Source organism: Carassius gibelio, chromosome A4 (assembly GCF_023724105.1).
Source record: "Carassius gibelio isolate Cgi1373 ecotype wild population from Czech Republic chromosome A4, carGib1.2-hapl.c, whole genome shotgun sequence".
NCBI classification, from domain to species: Eukaryota; Metazoa; Chordata; class Actinopteri; order Cypriniformes; family Cyprinidae; genus Carassius; species Carassius gibelio.
In genome coordinates this window covers 14,563,312-14,579,042 of record NC_068374.1, presented here as the reverse complement: position 1 = coordinate 14,579,042, position 15,731 = coordinate 14,563,312, and the positions used below count along the sequence as shown (strand labels likewise).

The window sequence follows — 15,731 nt, the reverse complement described above, 5'->3', positions numbered from 1 at the left end:
ACTGTTCAGTTAAAAAAAAATTCATTTTATTTCCCTTTTGATTTAAAGTTGTTTTAAAACTTATTTAAAATTTAATTTGTTCAATATTTATTATTGTTCTATTGGCATAATTGTAAAAATAAAATAATAATTGGCAAAAGACAGATTTTTTGTAATTTGCACTTTAATATAACCATTTCATCAGTACACTGAAAAAATAAAACGTGTTTACAAAAAATAATTTGCATTTGTCATTTGTCACAGACATTTTCCAGCATATGAATATTTTCATCTTTAATTAGAAATGACAGATTTGAATGTGTCGAATAAATGTAAGATCCTGAATGTAAGATGTAAAAATCCTTAATCAGAATAAATATCAATACAACTGCAATAATAATATGCTTAATCAGAATAAATTATGAATACAACAACTACTAAATAACTAATAATAACAAAACACATTTCCATTCGTGTACTTACATTTTCATGACAAAAAATATCAAACAAAGCACATATATACATTTAATTAACATTGAAACATTATTTATTTAAAGCAATTAACAATATTACAAAAAGTTGTCTTTAGCTGGATTCGAACCTGGGTCGCGGGGAGCACCTGCAATAGGAAACAGTGTAATATAAATGCGCGAATTTAACGCAAGAAGAAACCGGAAGATGTATCACTGCGCGCATGCTAAGGAAGATTGGGCTTTGAACGTCAAATTTCACCCTTTCTTTTCTTCATTTTTTCTTTCTCTTCTTCCCCTTCTCTTTTTCTTCCTTCCCTCTTTTCTTCCCTTCTTCCCCGTCTTTGACGGACTATTGTTCCCCAGCTTGAGCGCAGCGCCTTAGACCGCTCGGCCATCCTGACACCCTTGCCTGGCTAGAGATGGACTGTTCGAGCCACACCTGAAACCGGGGACCTAGAAGCTACTTTATCTCTGTTCGGGCCCCCTCTAGCCCACGGGCCTCGTTGGCGCAGTTAGGCAGCGCGTCAGTCTCATAATCTGAAGGTCGTGAGTTCGAGCCTCACACGGGGCAGGGTGGTGCTTTTTTTCTGATAACTGAGAGAGCTTAGACCAGGGGTATCAAACTAAATTCCTTTAGGGCCCGAGCCCTGTAGAGTGTTGTTCCAACCCTTCTCAAACACACAAGGCGTGTAGTTTTCAAATGAGCCTGAAGGGCATGATTGGTTGGATCAGGTGTGTTCAATCAGGCTTGAATCTAAACTCTGCAGGGGACTGAGTTTGACACCCGTGGCTCAGAAAGACAGAGTGAGGTTCTCTGTCCCCTTTCGTGTGGGTTTCCCTGTGTCTCCTGGGGGCAAAAGGCCACAGCTCCTCTTCAGGGCAGGTGAAATGATGCTTTGTGGAAAACTGTGAGGTTCCAGGTAAATTCCCTGAATCTCATCCAGGGACATTGCGTGTAGGCCCGTGCAATCCTTTTATTTACAATGAAGTCAAAATTCTGCATTCATGCTGGCTAATGCTACACGAAGGCAGTAATAGCATCCCTCTCATATTCATGTAACACGTGGCCACGTCCTCCTGAGGTTTTGTGAAGTTTCAAAGGCCATATTGCTGCACTGGCCCGGTCCTGAAGATTTGCCTTGTACAACGTTCGGAAGATTAGACCCTTCCGATCAGAGCAGGCCACACAACTCCTTGTCCAAGCTCTCTGTTTTCTCCAGACCGGACTACTGTTACGCTCCCTTGGCGGGTCTTCCGGCACGTACTATCAAGCCTCTGCAACTGATCCAGGATGCAGCAGCGAGAGTGGTCTTCAACGAGCCAAAGAAAGCCCACGTCACACCTCTCTTCATAATTTTGCACTGGCTACCAATAGCTGTTCGCATCAGATTCAAGGTACTGATGTTTGCCTACAAGATAACCACTGGCTCTGCAGCAACATACCTAAAGTCGCTGGTTCAGACCTATGCCGGTGGATCTGCTTGCCTATCTCAATTCGAGCAGCGGAGGCTTTAACCATTTTCAAAAAGTGTCTAAAAACTCATCCTTGCCTTCAACGCCTGCCCAATTAATACTAGCATCTGCCTAATGCGTTGTTTTGTCAAAGTTAACGCCCTGCTGGCCCAACATGGCAGAAGACTGAAGTCTCTGTCTGCAGCCAAAGGATAGGTCTGTCAGAAGTGGGATTCGAACCCACGCCTCCAGGGGAGACTGCGACCTGAACGCAGCGCCTTAGACCGCTCGGCCATCCTGACACCCTTGCCTGGCTAGAGATGGACTGTTCGAGCCACACCTGAAACCGGGGACCTAGAAGCTACTTTATCTCTGTTCGGGCCCCCTCTAGCCCACGGGCCTCGTTGGCGCAGTTAGGCAGCGCGTCAGTCTCATAATCTGAAGGTCGTGAGTTCGAGCCTCACACGGGGCAGGGTTGTGCTTTTTTTCTGATAACTGAGAGAGCTTAGACCAGGGGTATCAAACTAAATTCCTTTAGGGCCCGAGCCCTGTAGAGTGTTGTTCCAACCCTTCTCAAACACACAAGGCGTGTAGTTTTCAAATGAGCCTGAAGGGCATGATTGGTTGGATCAGGTGTGTTCAATCAGGCTTGAATCTAAACTCTGCAGGGGACTGAGTTTGACACCCGTGGCTCAGAAAGACAGAGTGAGGTTCTCTGTCCCCTTTCGTGTGGGTTTCCCTGTGTCTCCTGGGGGCAAAAGGCCACAGCTCCTCTTCAGGGCAGGTGAAATGATGCTTTGTGGAAAACTGTGAGGTTCCAGGTAAATTCCCTGAATCTCATCCAGCGACATTGCGTGTAGGCCCGTGCAATCCTTTTATTTACAATGAAGTCAAAATTCTGCATTCATGCTGGCTAATGCTACACGAAGGCAGTAATAGCATCCCTCTCATATTCATGTAACACGTGGCCACGTCCTCCTGAGGTTTTGTGAAGTTTCAAAGGCCATATTGCTGCACTGGCCCGGTCCTGAAGATTTGCCTTGTACAACGTTCGGAAGATTAGACCCTTCCGATCAGAGCAGGCCACACAACTCCTTGTCCAAGCTCTCTGTTTTCTCCAGACCGGACTACTGTTACGCTCCCTTGGCGGGTCTTCCGGCACGTACTATCAAGCCTCTGCAACTGATCCAGGATGCAGCAGCGAGAGTGGTCTTCAACGAGCCAAAGAAAGCCCACGTCACACCTCTCTTCATAATTTTGCACTGGCTACCAATAGCTGTTCGCATCAGATTCAAGGTACTGATGTTTGCCTACAAGATAACCACTGGCTCTGCAGCAACATACCTAAAGTCGCTGGTTCAGACCTATGCTGGTGGATCTGCTTGCCTATCTCAATTCGAGCAGCGGAGGCTTTAACCATTTTCAAAAAGTGTCTAAAAACTCATCCTTGCCTTCAACGCCTGCCCAATTAATACTAGCATCTGCCTAATGCGTTGTTTTGTCAAAGTTAACGCCCTGCTGGCCCAACATGGCAGAAGACTGAAGTCTCTGTCTGCAGCCAAAGGATAGGTCTGTCAGAAGTGGGATTCGAACCCACGCCTCCAGGGGAGACTGCGACCTGAGCGCTAGCTGACGAAGGATAGTCCGACATAATTTCAGAAATGTTGAGCAATGTCGAACTGCGCAGCCAATCGCATCGAAGCGCTATGACATTTGGACCAATCGCGTCGAAGCGCCTTAACATTTCCAGCCAATCAAAAAGCGCAATTTATAACATTATCTTGACATTCGTGACATTTGACCAATCAGAGAGCAGGGGGATTTCGACGGCACGTTTCCGCGTCTCACCGCAAGGTGGAGGGGTCAGCGCTTCTAGTCAGGTGTCAATCAAGTTGCCGAACCGTGCCGAAGGTGTACGAAAGAATGACATCTTCCTCAGGGGGCGTGTCAGAGGTAAAAAAGGTTAATTACTCAAGTTTGTGACCTATGACAAGGGTCATTGTCGCGTAGTTCGACATAAAAAGTGGTACGAGATTTATCAATGGGTGAGTGTTTGTTACCTTTGCATTATAGATGTATAAAAATAAAAAATAATCGTAATCGAACATTATTAGTATCTTGGTTTAGTGTATTTGCATAAGAGAACAACACATCAGGCTTCAGAACAAACATTTACCTGGTCCCATTCATTTGAACGATGTAATGTGATGGTTGTGTTATGTTATGGCTTTCAACAGTGCAAACCAGAGTGTGTAATAATTGTTTATAGACATTTATGTAATGTTGCAGGTATTTTAAGAAATGTTCCTGTCTTGTATCTTTCTCCTCTAAATAGAGATACCAGTTGTAACATTATATATAAAATAAATGTGACTTGTGTCCTAGAAATGAATGAATGAATAAATATATGAATTTAATGAAGTATTTTATGCTCTCTTAAGGGACTCACTTGTATTGTGCATTATATTTGTTATAATGCTTACAGATAGAGAAATGTCAGATGCTGTCTCGTGGCCAAACAACCTTGCTTGGAGGTGTGCTGAAATGCATGTTTTTTATTAGTATCATTAGTATATTTACTGAAAAGGTTTCTTTCTGAATTATGTATTAAGGGTTTTTTTTTTTTTTTGTCGTCTTAAGCCTCTACTGGACCAGCACAAAGGGTGGTGGAAGAACCTCATGCTGCTGAAACAGCAAAGAAGGCCATGGAGCAGAGTCAGCCTGACCCCCAGCCTCATCCCATGCCCCTGCCCCTGCCCCAGCCCCAGCCTACTGCACCTGTGGAAGCAAGAGTTGCAACACAATTTTCAATGGTAAGAATTACTATTTAACTTTTTTAATAATACCACTTAAGAATGTGCTCAATTAAAATTCAAGAAAGTTCAGAACGTAAGATGAAGAAAAAAAGAAAAAGCAAGAATGCTATGAGATGCTGGCTGAGACCTACTAATTGTCACCCCTCTTGTACAGTGGGGGCACCTGTTGTCTGCTGAATGGTCAGTTTGAATATCTCAGATTTGGTTTAAGTCACATGGTCAAGGATAAATGTAGAATGTAACCTGTCTGCTTTCTCTCTTGAGACTAGACTCATGTCCCTCATGGCATCTCTCTCAATACTTCTCATGTGTTAAAGCTACATTATCTTTCTTTCTCAATCTCAGGTAACATACCACATAGACGCTGGCTATTATTAACTGTACACATATTAACAATTATTCCATCATGCAAATACTTTGTAGTAATTTCAGGAGTCAATACTGCTAATAAATATGGATGACACTTCTATTCAGAAAGAAATGTTTTTAAAAACCTGCATTTACTTAAAATAGTAATATTAATTAATTCTTCGTAATTCTTGCTATTATAACACATTCTGTCTTCTCACATTTTTGATTTACCAAACCAAGATTTACTGGCTCTCACATTGCTGCAGCAAAGCCAAATCTTAGTGTGGTCAGGAGACCTTCTCAGGTTGAAGACCAACCCAGCGCAGCAGTGTCTTGTGCCTCTATACCAAGCAGTACTGTCTCTGTAAGTAATGGCATAATCCATAAAGTATTCTATGAAGACACTTTTCACGTTCCATTCTGTACGAATTATTAAACTTGTTCAATTTTTTTTTTATACCAGAAAACCATATTTTTGTCGATGTTTCAGGGTGTGCCAGTGTTCCAGGGTCTGCAAATGGTTCAGAGACTGTCAGCGGTCCATAGGATGCCACTGTTACAGCCTATTGTGCAGAGCACCAATTCTCAACCAGCTCCACAAACCATGCCCAAGAGACCCTACAAGGCAAACACTTGCAGGAAGTGTGGACAATTCAAAACCAGTGCAACGGGACATAGCCAGTACAGGGGCAAGGTGTATATACTGTCCACAGACTGAGAACATTACAAAAGAAAAGTGGTTAGAGTAAATGCGGAGAACCTTCTCCCAAATAATGTATACACTGTATATTTTTATTTATTGTTGTGTGTATATAGTTGTTTAAATATAGTTCACTATTGTTAATATTTGTGTCTAACATTATTTTATTTAACTTGATTTTTTAATCCTATTTAACTTTTACTTTTACCTTTTTAATTTATTGTTTGAAAACTTCATTTAATATTCATTACTGTTCTGTTAGCATAATTGTAAAATAAATAAAAAAAGCAAATTGAGAAATGTGTTTTGATTTCTACATTTATTTTCCTTTTAATTTTTTTTTTTTTTTGAAAACTTATATAAATTTAATTTGTTTAATATTCATTACTGTTATGTTGGCATAATTGTAAAAAAAAAAAAGAGAATGATTGCTTTTTTATTTGTACTTTAGTAAACATTTCATCAGTACACTGCAACAATAGAACGTATTCCTATAAAAAGATAATTTGCACTTTGTCATTTGTCACAGACATTTTTAAGCATAATAATGACTATTTTTGCATCCTGTTTTAATTAAAAATGACAGATTTAAAGGTGTCTTGAATGAATGTAACCTTAAAAAAAAATCTGATTTAATATCAATAAAATCACAACTAATAACATGCTTAAAATAAATATGAATACAACTACACACAATAACATGCTTAATCAGAATAAAAAAATAATACAACAACTACTAAATAACTAATAATAACAAAACACATTTCCATTGGTGTATTAAAATGTAATGAAAAAAATATCAAACAAGCACATATATACATTTAATTAACCTTGAAACTTCATTTATTTAAAGCAATTAACAATAAAACAAAAAGTTATCTTTAGCTGGATTCGAACCCGGGTCGAGGGGAGCACCTGCAATAGAAAACAGTGTAATATAAATGCGCGAATTTACCGCAAGAAGTAACCGGAAGATGTATCACTGCGCGCATGCTAAGGAAGATCCGTCTTTGAACGTCAAATTTGACCCTTTCTTTTCTTCATTTTTTCTTTCTCTTCTTCCCCTTCTCTTTTTCTTCCTTCCCTCTTTTCTTCCCTTCTTCCCCGTCTTTGACGGACTATTGTTCCCCAGCTTGAGCGCAGCGCCTTAGACCGCTCGGCCATCCTGACACCCTTGCCTGGCTAGAGATGGACTGTTCGAGCCACACCTGAAACCGGGGACCTAGAAGCTACTTTATCTCTGTTCGGGCCCCCTCTAGCCCACGGGCCTCGTTGGCGCAGTTAGGCAGCGCGTCAGTCTCATAATCTGAAGGTCGTGAGTTCGAGCCTCACACGGGGCAGGGTGGTGCTTTTTTTCTGATAACTGAGAGAGCTTAGACCAGGGGTATCAAACTAAATTCCTTTAGGGCCCGAGCCCTGTAGAGTGTTGTTCCAACCCTTCTCAAACACACAAGGCGTGTAGTTTTCAAATGAGCCTGAAGGGCATGATTGGTTGGATCAGGTGTGTTCAATCAGGCTTGAATCTAAACTCTGCAGGGGACTGAGTTTGACACCCGTGGCTCAGAAAGACAGAGTGAGGTTCTCTGTCCCCTTTCGTGTGGGTTTCCCTGTGTCTCCTGGGGGCAAAAGGCCACAGCTCCTCTTCAGGGCAGGTGAAATGATGCTTTGTGGAAAACTGTGAGGTTCCAGGTAAATTCCCTGAATCTCATCCAGCGACATTGCGTGTAGGCCCGTGCAATCCTTTTATTTACAATGAAGTCAAAATTCTGCATTCATGCTGGCTAATGCTACACGAAGGCAGTAATAGCATCCCTCTCATATTCATGTAACACGTGGCCACGTCCTCCTGAGGTTTTGTGAAGTTTCAAAGGCCATATTGCTGCACTGGCCCGGTCCTGAAGATTTGCCTTGTACAACGTTCGGAAGATTAGACCCTTCCGATCAGAGCAGGCCACACAACTCCTTGTCCAAGCTCTCTGTTTTCTCCAGACCGGACTACTGTTACGCTCCCTTGGCGGGTCTTCCGGCACGTACTATCAAGCCTCTGCAACTGATCCAGGATGCAGCAGCGAGAGTGGTCTTCAACGAGCCAAAGAAAGCCCACGTCACACCTCTCTTCATAATTTTGCACTGGCTACCAATAGCTGTTCGCATCAGATTCAAGGTACTGATGTTTGCCTACAAGATAACCACTGGCTCTGCAGCAACATACCTAAAGTCGCTGGTTCAGACCTATGCTGGTGGATCTGCTTGCCTATCTCAATTCGAGCAGCGGAGGCTTTAACCATTTTCAAAAAGTGTCTAAAAACTCATCCTTGCCTTCAACGCCTGCCCAATTAATACTAGCATCTGCCTAATGCGTTGTTTTGTCAAAGTTAACGCCCTGCTGGCCCAACATGGCAGAAGACTGAAGTCTCTGTCTGCAGCCAAAGGATAGGTCTGTCAGAAGTGGGATTCGAACCCACGCCTCCAGGGGAGACTGCGACCTGAACGCTTGAACGCAGCGCCTTAGACCGCTCGGCCATCCTGACACCCTTGCCTGGCTAGAGATGGACTGTTCGAGCCACACCTGAAACCGGGGACCTAGAAGCTACTTTATCTCTGTTCGGGCCCCCTCTAGCCCACGGGCCCCCTCTAGCCCACGGGCCTCGTTGGCGCAGTTAGGCAGCGCGTCAGTCTCATAATCTGAAGGTCGTGAGTTCGAGCCTCACACGGGGCAGGGTGGTGCTTTTTTTCTGATAACTGAGAGAGCTTAGACCAGGGGTATCAAACTAAATTCCTTTAGGGCCCGAGCCCTGTAGAGTGTTGTTCCAACCCTTCTCAAACACACAAGGCGTGTAGTTTTCAAATGAGCCTGAAGGGCATGATTGGTTGGATCAGGTGTGTTCAATCAGGCTTGAATCTAAACTCTGCAGGGGACTGAGTTTGACACCCGTGGCTCAGAAAGACAGAGTGAGGTTCTCTGTCCCCTTTCGTGTGGGTTTCCCTGTGTCTCCTGGGGGCAAAAGGCCACAGCTCCTCTTCAGGGCAGGTGAAATGATGCTTTGTGGAAAACTGTGAGGTTCCAGGTAAATTCCCTGAATCTCATCCAGCGACATTGCGTGTAGGCCCGTGCAATCCTTTTATTTACAATGAAGTCAAAATTCTGCATTCATGCTGCCTAATGCTACACGAAGGCAGTAATAGCATCCCTCTCATATTCATGTAACACGTGGCCACGTCCTCCTGAGGTTTTGTGAAGTTTCAAAGGCCATATTGCTGCACTGGCCCGGTCCTGAAGATTTGCCTTGTACAACGTTCGGAAGATTAGACCCTTCCGATCAGAGCAGGCCACACAACTCCTTGTCCAAGCTCTCTGTTTTCTCCAGACCGGACTACTGTTACGCTCCCTTGGCGGGTCTTCCGGCACGTACTATCAAGCCTCTGCAACTGATCCAGGATGCAGCAGCGAGAGTGGTCTTCAACGAGCCAAAGAAAGCCCACGTCACACCTCTCTTCATAATTTTGCACTGGCTACCAATAGCTGTTCGCATCAGATTCAAGGTACTGATGTTTGCCTACAAGATAACCACTGGCTCTGCAGCAACATACCTAAAGTCGCTGGTTCAGACCTATGCCGGTGGATCTGCTTGCCTATCTCAATTCGAGCAGCGGAGGCTTTAACCATTTTCAAAAAGTGTCTAAAAACTCATCCTTGCCTTCAACGCCTGCCCAATTAATACTAGCATCTGCCTAATGCGTTGTTTTGTCAAAGTTAACGCCCTGCTGGCCCAACATGGCAGAAGACTGAAGTCTCTGTCTGCAGCCAAAGGATAGGTCTGTCAGAAGTGGGATTCGAACCCACGCCTCCAGGGGAGACTGCGACCTGAACGCAGCGCCTTAGACCGCTCGGCCATCCTGACACCCTTGCCTGGCTAGAGATGGACTGTTCGAGCCACACCTGAAACCGGGGACCTAGAAGCTACTTTATCTCTGTTCGGGCCCCCTCTAGCCCACGGGCCTCGTTGGCGCAGTTAGGCAGCGCGTCAGTCTCATAATCTGAAGGTCGTGAGTTCGAGCCTCACACGGGGCAGGGTGGTGCTTTTTTTCTGATAACTGAGAGAGCTTAGACCAGGGGTATCAAACTAAATTCCTTTAGGGCCCGAGCCCTGTAGAGTGTTGTTCCAACCCTTCTCAAACACACAAGGCGTGTAGTTTTCAAATGAGCCTGAAGGGCATGATTGGTTGGATCAGGTGTGTTCAATCAGGCTTGAATCTAAACTCTGCAGGGGACTGAGTTTGACACCCGTGGCTCAGAAAGACAGAGTGAGGTTCTCTGTCCCCTTTCGTGTGGGTTTCCCTGTGTCTCCTGGGGGCAAAAGGCCACAGCTCCTCTTCAGGGCAGGTGAAATGATGCTTTGTGGAAAACTGTGAGGTTCCAGGTAAATTCCCTGAATCTCATCCAGCGACATTGCGTGTAGGCCCGTGCAATCCTTTTATTTACAATGAAGTCAAAATTCTGCATTCATGCTGGCTAATGCTACACGAAGGCAGTAATAGCATCCCTCTCATATTCATGTAACACGTGGCCACGTCCTCCTGAGGTTTTGTGAAGTTTCAAAGGCCATATTGCTGCACTGGCCCGGTCCTGAAGATTTGCCTTGTACAACGTTCGGAAGATTAGACCCTTCCGATCAGAGCAGGCCACACAACTCCTTGTCCAAGCTCTCTGTTTTCTCCAGACCGGACTACTGTTACGCTCCCTTGGCGGGTCTTCCGGCACGTACTATCAAGCCTCTGCAACTGATCCAGGATGCAGCAGCGAGAGTGGTCTTCAACGAGCCAAAGAAAGCCCACGTCACACCTCTCTTCATAATTTTGCACTGGCTACCAATAGCTGTTCGCATCAGATTCAAGGTACTGATGTTTGCCTACAAGATAACCACTGGCTCTGCAGCAACATACCTAAAGTCGCTGGTTCAGACCTATGCCAGTGGATCTGCTTGCCTATCTCAATTCGAGCAGCGGAGGCTTTAACCATTTTCAAAAAGTGTCTAAAAACTCATCCTTGCCTTCAACGCCTGCCCAATTAATACTAGCATCTGCCTAATGCGTTGTTTTGTCAAAGTTAACGCCCTGCTGGCCCAACATGGCAGAAGACTGAAGTCTCTGTCTGCAGCCAAAGGATAGGTCTGTCAGAAGTGGGATTCGAACCCACGCCTCCAGGGGAGACTGCGACCTGAACGCAGCGCCTTAGACCGCTCGGCCATCCTGACACCCTTGCCTGGCTAGAGATGGACTGTTCGAGCCACACCTGAAACCGGGGACCTAGAAGCTAATTTATCTCTGTTCGGGCCCCCTCTAGCCCACGGGCCTCGTTGGCGCAGTTAGGCAGCGCGTCAGTCTCATAATCTGAAGGTCGTGAGTTCGAGCCTCACACGGGGCAGGGTGGTGCTTTTTTTCTGATAACTGAGAGAGCTTAGACCAGGGGTATCAAACTAAATTCCTTTAGGGCCCGAGCCCTGTAGAGTGTTGTTCCAACCCTTCTCAAACACACAAGGCGTGTAGTTTTCAAATGAGCCTGAAGGGCATGATTGGTTGGATCAGGTGTGTTCAATCAGGCTTGAATCTAAACTCTGCAGGGGACTGAGTTTGACACCCGTGGCTCAGAAAGACAGAGTGAGGTTCTCTGTCCCCTTTCGTGTGGGTTTCCCTGTGTCTCCTGGGGGCAAAAGGCCACAGCTCCTCTTCAGGGCAGGTGAAATGATGCTTTGTGGAAAACTGTGAGGTTCCAGGTAAATTCCCTGAATCTCATCCAGCGACATTGCGTGTAGGCCCGTGCAATCCTTTTATTTACAATGAAGTCAAAATTCTGCATTCATGCTGGCTAATGCTACACGAAGGCAGTAATAGCATCCCTCTCATATTCATGTAACACGTGGCCACGTCCTCCTGAGGTTTTGTGAAGTTTCAAAGGCCATATTGCTGCACTGGCCCGGTCCTGAAGATTTGCCTTGTACAACGTTCGGAAGATTAGACCCTTCCGATCAGAGCAGGCCACACAACTCCTTGTCCAAGCTCTCTGTTTTCTCCAGACCGGACTACTGTTACGCTCCCTTGGCGGGTCTTCCGGCACGTACTATCAAGCCTCTGCAACTGATCCAGGATGCAGCAGCGAGAGTGGTCTTCAACGAGCCAAAGAAAGCCCACGTCACACCTCTCTTCATAATTTTGCACTGGCTACCAATAGCTGTTCGCATCAGATTCAAGGTACTGATGTTTGCCTACAAGATAACCACTGGCTCTGCAGCAACATACCTAAAGTCGCTGGTTCAGACCTATGCTGGTGGATCTGCTTGCCTATCTCAATTCGAGCAGCGGAGGCTTTAACCATTTTCAAAAAGTGTCTAAAAACTCATCCTTGCCTTCAACGCCTGCCCAATTAATACTAGCATCTGCCTAATGCGTTGTTTTGTCAAAGTTAACGCCCTGCTGGCCCAACATGGCAGAAGACTGAAGTCTCTGTCTGCAGCCAAAGGATAGGTCTGTCAGAAGTGGGATTCGAACCCACGCCTCCAGGGGAGACTGCGACCTGAACGCAGCGCCTTAGACCGCTCGGCCATCCTGACACCCTTGCCTTGCTAGAGATGGACTGTTCGAGCCACACCTGAAACCGGGGACCTAGAAGCTACTTTATCTCTGTTCGGGCCCCCTCTAGCCCACGGGCCTCGTTGGCGCAGTTAGGCAGCGCGTCAGTCTCATAATCTGAAGGTCGTGAGTTCGAGCCTCACACGGGGCAGGGTGGTGCTTTTTTTCTGATAACTGAGAGAGCTTAGACCAGGGGTATCAAACTAAATTCCTTTAGGGCCCGAGCCCTGTAGAGTGTTGTTCCAACCCTTCTCAAACACACAAGGCGTGTAGTTTTCAAATGAGCCTGAAGGGCATGATTGGTTGGATCAGGTGTGTTCAATCAGGCTTGAATCTAAACTCTGCAGGGGACTGAGTTTGACACCCGTGGCTCAGAAAGACAGAGTGAGGTTCTCTGTCCCCTTTCGTGTGGGTTTCCCTGTGTCTCCTGGGGGCAAAAGGCCACAGCTCCTCTTCAGGGCAGGTGAAATGATGCTTTGTGGAAAACTGTGAGGTTCCAGGTAAATTCCCTGAATCTCATCCAGCGACATTGCGTGTAGGCCCGTGCAATCCTTTTATTTACAATGAAGTCAAAATTCTGCATTCATGCTGGCTAATGCTACACGAAGCCCACGTCACACCTCTCTTCATAATTTTGCACTGGCTACCAATAGCTGTTCGCATCAGATTCAAGGTACTGATGTTTGCCTACAAGATAACCACTGGCTCTGCAGCAACATACCTAAAGTCGCTGGTTCAGACCTATGCTGGTGGATCTGCTTGCCTATCTCAATTCGAGCAGCGGAGGCTTTAACCATTTTCAAAAAGTGTCTAAAAACTCATCCTTGCCTTCAACGCCTGCCCAATTAATACTAGCATCTGCCTAATGCGTTGTTTTGTCAAAGTTAACGCCCTGCTGGCCCAACATGGCAGAAGACTGAAGTCTCTGTCTGCAGCCAAAGGATAGGTCTGTCAGAAGTGGGATTCGAACCCACGCCTCCAGGAGAGACTGCGACCTGAACGCAGCGCCTTAGACCGCTCGGCCATCCTGACACCCTTGCCTGGCTAGAGATGGACTGTTCGAGCCACACCTGAAACCGGGGACCTAGAAGCTACTTTATCTCTGTTCGGGCCCCCTCTAGCCCACGGGCCTCGTTGGCGCAGTTAGGCAGCGCGTCAGTCTCATAATCTGAAGGTCGTGAGTTCGAGCCTCACACGGGGCAGGGTGGTGCTTTTTTTCTGATAACTGAGAGAGCTTAGACCAGGGGTATCAAACTAAATTCCTTTAGGGCCCGAGCCCTGTAGAGTGTTGTTCCAACCCTTCTCAAACACACAAGGCGTGTAGTTTTCAAATGAGCCTGAAGGGCATGATTGGTTGGATCAGGTGTGTTCAATCAGGCTTGAATCTAAACTCTGCAGGGGACTGAGTTTGACACCCGTGGCTCAGAAAGACAGAGTGAGGTTCTCTGTCCCCTTTCGTGTGGGTTTCCCTGTGTCTCCTGGGGGCAAAAGGCCACAGCTCCTCTTCAGGGCAGGTGAAATGATGCTTTGTGGAAAACTGTGAGGTTCCAGGTAAATTCCCTGAATCTCATCCAGCGACATTGCGTGTAGGCCCGTGCAATCCTTTTATTTACAATGAAGTCAAAATTCTGCATTCATGCTGGCTAATGCTACACGAAGGCAGTAATAGCATCCCTCTCATATTCATGTAACACGTGGCCACGTCCTCCTGAGGTTTTGTGAAGTTTCAAAGGCCATATTGCTGCACTGGCCCGGTCCTGAAGATTTGCCTTGTACAACGTTCGGAAGATTAGACCCTTCCGATCAGAGCAGGCCACACAACTCCTTGTCCAAGCTCTCTGTTTTCTCCAGACCGGACTACTGTTACGCTCCCTTGGCGGGTCTTCCGGCACGTACTATCAAGCCTCTGCAACTGATCCAGGATGCAGCAGCGAGAGTGGTCTTCAACGAGCCAAAGAAAGCCCACGTCACACCTCTCTTCATAATTTTGCACTGGCTACCAATAGCTGTTCGCATCAGATTCAAGGTACTGATGTTTGCCTACAAGATAACCACTGGCTCTGCAGCAACATACCTAAAGTCGCTGGTTCAGACCTATGCTGGTGGATCTGCTTGCCTATCTCAATTCGAGCAGCGGAGGCTTTAACCATTTTCAAAAAGTGTCTAAAAACTCATCCTTGCCTTCAACGCCTGCCCAATTAATACTAGCATCTGCCTAATGCGTTGTTTTGTCAAAGTTAACGCCCTGCTGGCCCAACATGGCAGAAGACTGAAGTCTCTGTCTGCAGCCAAAGGATAGGTCTGTCAGAAGTGGGATTCGAACCCACGCCTCCAGGGGAGACTGCGACCTGAACGCAGCGCCTTAGACCGCTCGGCCATCCTGACACCCTTGCCTGGCTAGAGATGGACTGTTCGAGCCACACCTGAAACCGGGGACCTAGAAGCTACTTTATCTCTGTTCGGGCCCCCTCTAGCCCACGGGCCTCGTTGGCGCAGTTAGGCAGCGCGTCAGTCTCATAATCTGAAGGTCGTGAGTTCGAGCCTCACACGGGGCAGGGTGGTGCTTTTTTTCTGATAACTGAGAGAGCTTAGACCAGGGGTATCAAACTAAATTCCTTTAGGGCCCGAGCCCTGTAGAGTGTTGTTCCAACCCTTCTCAAACACACAAGGCGTGTAGTTTTCAAATGAGCCTGAAGGGCATGATTGGTTGGATCAGGTGTGTTCAATCAGGCTTGAATCTAAACTCTGCAGGGGACTGAGTTTGACACCCGTGGCTCAGAAAGACAGAGTGAGGTTCTCTGTCCCCTTTCGTGCGGGTTTCCCTGTGTCTCCTGGGGGCAAAAGGCCACAGCTCCTCTTCAGGGCAGGTGAAATGATGCTTTGTGGAAAACTGTGAGGTTCCAGGTAAATTCCCTGAATCTCATCCAGCGACATTGCGTGTAGGCCCGTGCAATCCTTTTATTTACAATGAAGTCAAAATTCTGCATTCATGCTGGCTAATGCTACACGAAGGCAGTAATAGCATCCCTCTCATATTCATGTAACACGTGGCCACGTCCTCCTGAGGTTTTGTGAAGTTTCAAAGGCCATATTGCTGCACTGGCCCGGTCCTGAAGATTTGCCTTGTACAACGTTCGGAAGATTAGACCCTTCCGATCAGAGCAGGCCACACAACTCCTTGTCCAAGCTCTCTGTTTTCTCCAGACCGGACTACTGTTACGCTCCCTTGGCGGGTCTTCCGGCACGTACTATCAAGCCTCTGCAACTGATCCAGGATGCAGCAGCGAGAGTGGTCTTCAACGAGCCAAAGAAAGCCCACGTCACACCTCTCTT

At 46.3% G+C, this 15,731-nt stretch overlaps 16 non-coding genes across 16 annotated transcripts; 9 read left to right on the top strand and 7 right to left on the bottom strand.

The window, feature by feature from the left end:
• The first annotated feature begins 949 nt into the window (after positions 1 to 949).
• Positions 950 to 1,023, top strand: trnam-cau (transfer RNA methionine (anticodon CAU)). The gene has a single exon. It is a non-coding gene; the product is annotated as a tRNA-Met (tRNA).
• Positions 1,024 to 2,123: 1,100 nt separating this feature from the next.
• On the bottom strand, positions 2,124 to 2,206 carry trnal-cag (transfer RNA leucine (anticodon CAG)). The gene has a single exon. It is a non-coding gene; the product is annotated as a tRNA-Leu (tRNA).
• A 96-nt stretch (positions 2,207 to 2,302) lies between these two features.
• On the top strand, positions 2,303 to 2,376 carry trnam-cau (transfer RNA methionine (anticodon CAU)). Its single transcript has one exon. It is a non-coding gene; the product is annotated as a tRNA-Met (tRNA).
• Positions 2,377 to 7,037: 4,661 nt separating this feature from the next.
• trnam-cau (transfer RNA methionine (anticodon CAU)) lies at positions 7,038 to 7,111 on the top strand. The gene has a single exon. It is a non-coding gene; the product is annotated as a tRNA-Met (tRNA).
• A 1,100-nt stretch (positions 7,112 to 8,211) lies between these two features.
• trnal-caa (transfer RNA leucine (anticodon CAA)) lies at positions 8,212 to 8,302 on the bottom strand. Its single transcript is given in 2 exon segments — positions 8,212 to 8,256; positions 8,265 to 8,302. It is a non-coding gene; the product is annotated as a tRNA-Leu (tRNA).
• Positions 8,303 to 8,416: 114 nt separating this feature from the next.
• Positions 8,417 to 8,490, top strand: trnam-cau (transfer RNA methionine (anticodon CAU)). The gene has a single exon. It is a non-coding gene; the product is annotated as a tRNA-Met (tRNA).
• A 1,100-nt stretch (positions 8,491 to 9,590) lies between these two features.
• trnal-cag (transfer RNA leucine (anticodon CAG)) lies at positions 9,591 to 9,673 on the bottom strand. Its single transcript has one exon. It is a non-coding gene; the product is annotated as a tRNA-Leu (tRNA).
• A 96-nt stretch (positions 9,674 to 9,769) lies between these two features.
• Positions 9,770 to 9,843, top strand: trnam-cau (transfer RNA methionine (anticodon CAU)). The gene has a single exon. It is a non-coding gene; the product is annotated as a tRNA-Met (tRNA).
• A 1,100-nt stretch (positions 9,844 to 10,943) lies between these two features.
• trnal-cag (transfer RNA leucine (anticodon CAG)) lies at positions 10,944 to 11,026 on the bottom strand. Its single transcript has one exon. It is a non-coding gene; the product is annotated as a tRNA-Leu (tRNA).
• A 96-nt stretch (positions 11,027 to 11,122) lies between these two features.
• trnam-cau (transfer RNA methionine (anticodon CAU)) lies at positions 11,123 to 11,196 on the top strand. The gene has a single exon. It is a non-coding gene; the product is annotated as a tRNA-Met (tRNA).
• A 1,100-nt stretch (positions 11,197 to 12,296) lies between these two features.
• trnal-cag (transfer RNA leucine (anticodon CAG)) lies at positions 12,297 to 12,379 on the bottom strand. Its single transcript has one exon. It is a non-coding gene; the product is annotated as a tRNA-Leu (tRNA).
• Positions 12,380 to 12,475: 96 nt separating this feature from the next.
• On the top strand, positions 12,476 to 12,549 carry trnam-cau (transfer RNA methionine (anticodon CAU)). Its single transcript has one exon. It is a non-coding gene; the product is annotated as a tRNA-Met (tRNA).
• Positions 12,550 to 13,347: 798 nt separating this feature from the next.
• On the bottom strand, positions 13,348 to 13,430 carry trnal-cag (transfer RNA leucine (anticodon CAG)). Its single transcript has one exon. It is a non-coding gene; the product is annotated as a tRNA-Leu (tRNA).
• A 96-nt stretch (positions 13,431 to 13,526) lies between these two features.
• On the top strand, positions 13,527 to 13,600 carry trnam-cau (transfer RNA methionine (anticodon CAU)). The gene has a single exon. It is a non-coding gene; the product is annotated as a tRNA-Met (tRNA).
• A 1,100-nt stretch (positions 13,601 to 14,700) lies between these two features.
• Positions 14,701 to 14,783, bottom strand: trnal-cag (transfer RNA leucine (anticodon CAG)). Its single transcript has one exon. It is a non-coding gene; the product is annotated as a tRNA-Leu (tRNA).
• A 96-nt stretch (positions 14,784 to 14,879) lies between these two features.
• Positions 14,880 to 14,953, top strand: trnam-cau (transfer RNA methionine (anticodon CAU)). The gene has a single exon. It is a non-coding gene; the product is annotated as a tRNA-Met (tRNA).
• The last annotated feature ends 778 nt before the right edge of the window (positions 14,954 to 15,731 follow it).